The sequence below is a fragment of the Microtus oregoni genome, unplaced genomic scaffold, assembly GCF_018167655.1.
Source record: "Microtus oregoni isolate MIOR12 unplaced genomic scaffold, Mior012 000111F_ref0000342, whole genome shotgun sequence".
Taxonomy (NCBI): domain Eukaryota; kingdom Metazoa; phylum Chordata; class Mammalia; order Rodentia; family Cricetidae; genus Microtus; species Microtus oregoni.
Genome location: NW_024544729.1, coordinates 296,041 through 300,187, shown reverse-complemented (window position 1 = coordinate 300,187; position 4,147 = coordinate 296,041). Strand labels below are relative to the sequence as shown.

Sequence of the window (4,147 nt, the reverse complement as noted above, 5' to 3'; positions counted from 1 at the left end):
TCTGTTGATTTCATTGGTTAAGCAATAAAGAAACTGCTTTGGCTTTGATAGGTTAAAACATAGGAGGGAGGAGTAAACAGAACAGAATGCTGGGAAAAGAATCTAAGTCAATGAGTCGCCATGATTCTCCCACTCCAGGCAGACGCAGGTTAAGATCATTCCTGGTAAGCCAGCTCATGGGCTACACAGATTATAAGAAATGGGCTAGTCCAGGTGCGAGAGTTAGCCGAGAAAAGGCTAGATATAATGGGCCAAGCGGTGTTTAAAAGAATACAGTTTCTGAGTAATTATTTCGGGGCATAAGCTAGAGCTAGCCATGTGGGCAGCCGGGTGCCAGGGACGCAGCCCACCGCTCCTATTTCAACAAGAAGCTATTTCTTAAAACATAAAGTATGGTGCTCACTTCAGCATCACCTATACTAAAATCAGAATGATGTAAAAAGATTAGTATGGTCCCTGAACAAAGATGACACATAAATTTGTGAAGTGTTCCGTAGTTTTTCTAAGAGGAGTCCCAGTGAGGTCCCAGCATCAGTAGTTTAGCAGAAACCAGAGGCCTCAAACCAGACCAATGACTCTTTGCAAATAACACTTGCACACAAAGACATATGGGTAAACGAGGATAATGCATGACTCACTATGTCACACTACAGCTTTCATGATTAGTCTTTCTGTTTTTTTTCTTTTTTCTCTTAAATTTTATTTTATTTCGTGTGTGTGAGTTTACAATGGCAATGAGGAAATATGAAGGGACAAGAAATAATTGGGGTTGAGATGCATGATGTAAAACAAAAAGGATAAGTAAAAAGAACGTTTAAAAAAGCATCATGTTTTTACAAATGGGCAATTAATATGTGAAAAATGTCCAACATCAATAATTATCAAAGAAATTCAAATTAAAATGATATTGTAATTCTATCTCATTCTACACATAATGACAGTCATTAAGAAACCAATTAAGTAATAGTGAGGATTTGAAAAAAAGGAAATTCTTATGCACACCTGGTAGGATGTAAACTAGTACATTCATTATGGAAATCAGTAGGGACACTCCTCATAAGACTAAAACAGTATCACATGAATATATCACACGGTCCAGCAGTATTAATCCTGGCATTTTCCCAGTAATCATTTTCCCTTTTTTTTAGGCTCAAGTTTTTATAGGATATAATATAGAATTGGTTCAAAACAAATAATTCAGGGTTTGAAAATTAAGTTAATAAAGTGCTGTTCAAAATATTTCGCATACTGACTCTTATTGCTAACAAGAACAACATTTTTCAGACCATTTTTGAACATTGATTTCAAGTACCCATTTCTTTATCTTCTGTAGCTTAATAAACCAAAAATCATTTCTTTATTTGCTTGCAAAGAAAGTTCATTCTCTTCCCTTCCATGCTCATTGCTAGAATGGTAGTCAAAATATTTCCCCCCTATGACAAGGAAAATTCAAAACATTAATTTCTGCCATATCTCATATTTGAAGAGTTATTTTTGTTGGTGAATTGAGTTGGATCCATGGAACTCATGGAAAGGTAGAAGGGGAGAACCCACTCCATAAAAGTTGGTCTATGATTTTCTCAAGGTAATATATACACAAAATCCATCTCTCTTTCCCTTTCTGTGGTGTGGAGAATTGTCTGTATTTTGTCAATCATGTTTTAAATGAACACTGATTGGCTAGTAGCCAGGCAAGAAGCATAGGTGGGACAACCAGACAGGAAGTAGAGGTAGGGTAATGAGTACAGGAGTATTCTGGAAAGAAGGAAGGTCTTCCCACAGTTCTGTCCAGACACTGAAGAAGCAGGATGTGACCTGCCCTGATGAAAAGGGTACTGAGCCATGTGGCTAACATAGATAAGAATAATGGGCTAATATAAATTATAAGAGCTAATATGAAGCCTGAGATAATGGGCCAATCAGTTTATAACTGATGTAGACCTCTCTGTGTGATTTTCCTTGGGACTTAATGAATACAGGAACTGGGCAGGACAGAAACCCCAACAAGCAGGCCCTCATGTTACATTCCTCTGTGTTTTTTCACATACAATAATAATAATAATAAATAATATTTTGAAAGAAGAAAACATAATGATACATATATGAAAATGGTTATATATCATAGAAAAATAATACTTTGTATGCCAGCAAAAATCAATTTAACATATACTAATTTTTATGTAAAAAGTATTTTTATTATGGTAAAATATGTCCTGAGCAGCATTTATTTACATGGAGAGTTTAAAAAAACTGACTTGTGATTATTTGCCTTGTCCTCAATTAGAGACATGATTACACACATTCCTAGTAGTTTCTGAAGCAGATCTGTCACATCCCATCACAGAAGAAAGTACAGGATGGACAGTGTTCTCTTCTGAACTTACATCTTTAGAACGGTTGGAATGCTTTTCCCTGAGTACGTCAGGTGGAAGCCTCTGTTAATTTGGTCGAAGGATAGAGTGTCAGTTACACATTCATCGACTTTTATCTCTTTTGACATATATTCAGACACCAGCTTTGGGACACTCTCTACACTCTTCCATCCTCCAAGGAGTGCCTTTCCACGTGCATCCTGTCACCAACTGGAATTGGTGAGTGGAGACTTCTTCACCTGAAGCAGCTATGCCAACCACCACACTAACTCCCCAGCCTTTGTGCGCCACCTTGAGGCTGCTCTCATGAACTTCACGTTGCCGAAGCACCCCAAAGAGTAATCTACTCCCCCATCTGTCATCTCAGTGAGTACTTCCTGGATGGGTTTACTGAAATCCTGGGGGTTAGTACATTCAGAGGCTACAAATTCTTTGGCCTTTGCGAATTTATCTTTATTGATGTCAATACCAATGATCCGGGATGCACCAGCTACTTTACAGCCCATGATCACTGCCAATCCAACTCCTCCCAGGCCAAAGACGGCACAGGTAAAACCAGGTTCCACCTTGGCAGTGTTCACAGCAACACCATAGACAGTTAAAGTGCCATGCCCGAGAAGGCAGACTTTATCCAAAGGTGCTGAAGGATCAATTTTAGTAACGGAGATGTCAGCCACAACTGTGTACTCAAAAAATGTGCTGGTTCCCATGAAGTGAAAAATAGACTTTCTTTGCAGGTAAATATACTAGTGCCATCTGGCATTAATCCTTTCCTCTGAGTGACTCATATCTTCTGGCAAAGGTTTGTTTTGGGATTCACACAAAATTTGCATTCTCCACATTGTGGGATGTAAAGTGGGATGACAGTGTAACCTGCCTTCACCTTAGTTACCCCTTCACCCATGCTTTCCACAATCCCTGCCCCTTCATGTCCCAAAATCACTGGGAAACACCCGTCAGGATCAGTTCCACTCAGAGTATAGGCATCTGTGTACAAACGGCGGTGGCAATGATCTTAATACGAACTTCATGAGCCTTGGGAGGTGCTACTTCGATTTCTTCTATGGAGAGAGGCTTTCCAATTTCTGAGGTGACTGCAGCCTTGCATCTGATCACCTGATTCACCATGTCCGCAAGTTGGGGTTCCTGAGCTGAATTTCAAGCAACAAGTCTAGAGGATCCCAGTATGGGCTGGTCATGCATGAGGGGCAGGGCTGAGTGCAGGGGCGGAGCTATGATACAGACGCGGTGTGAGGGGCGGGGCTGAGTGTGGGGGCGGGGCTATGATGCAGAGGTGGCGTGAATAGGTTCCTTTTTTTTAAAAGTGTGTAGCCCAGGCTGGCCTCAAACTTGTGATCCTCCTGCCTCTGCCTTCTTCAGCAAATCCTACCGGCATGCACTACCACAACCAGTACTAAAATATTTTTTTTTGATTTGGAAGTATTTTATTGAGGACTTTTGTTTACATCAAGGATATTGGTATGTAGCTTTCTTTGTTGCTGTTCTTGTGTCTTTATCTGTTTTTGTTATTAAAGTAATACTTTATACAAGAAGTTTGTAAGTGCTCCTTCTGTTTTTATTTTTTTTAGTTTCTTTTTTTTTATTTACTTATTAAAGATTTCTGCCTCCTCCCCGCCACTGATCAGAAGCAGATGGAGAGAGAGCACGAGCAAGGAACTCAGGACAGCGAGGGGTGCACCCACACACTGAGACAATGGGGATGTTCTATGGGGAACTCACCAAGGCCAGCTGGCCTGGGTCTGAAAAAGCACGGG

At 40.1% G+C, this 4,147-nt stretch overlaps 1 non-coding gene and 1 pseudogene across 1 annotated transcript; one reads left to right on the top strand and one right to left on the bottom strand.

Moving 5' to 3' along the window:
• The first annotated feature begins 395 nt into the window (after positions 1–395).
• On the top strand, positions 396–501 carry LOC121443681. The gene has a single exon (XR_005973686.1). It is a non-coding gene; the product is annotated as a U6 spliceosomal RNA (small nuclear RNA).
• Positions 502–2,380: 1,879 nt separating this feature from the next.
• LOC121443677 lies at positions 2,381–3,524 on the bottom strand (annotated as a pseudogene).
• Positions 3,525–4,147: the final 623 nt, after the last annotated feature.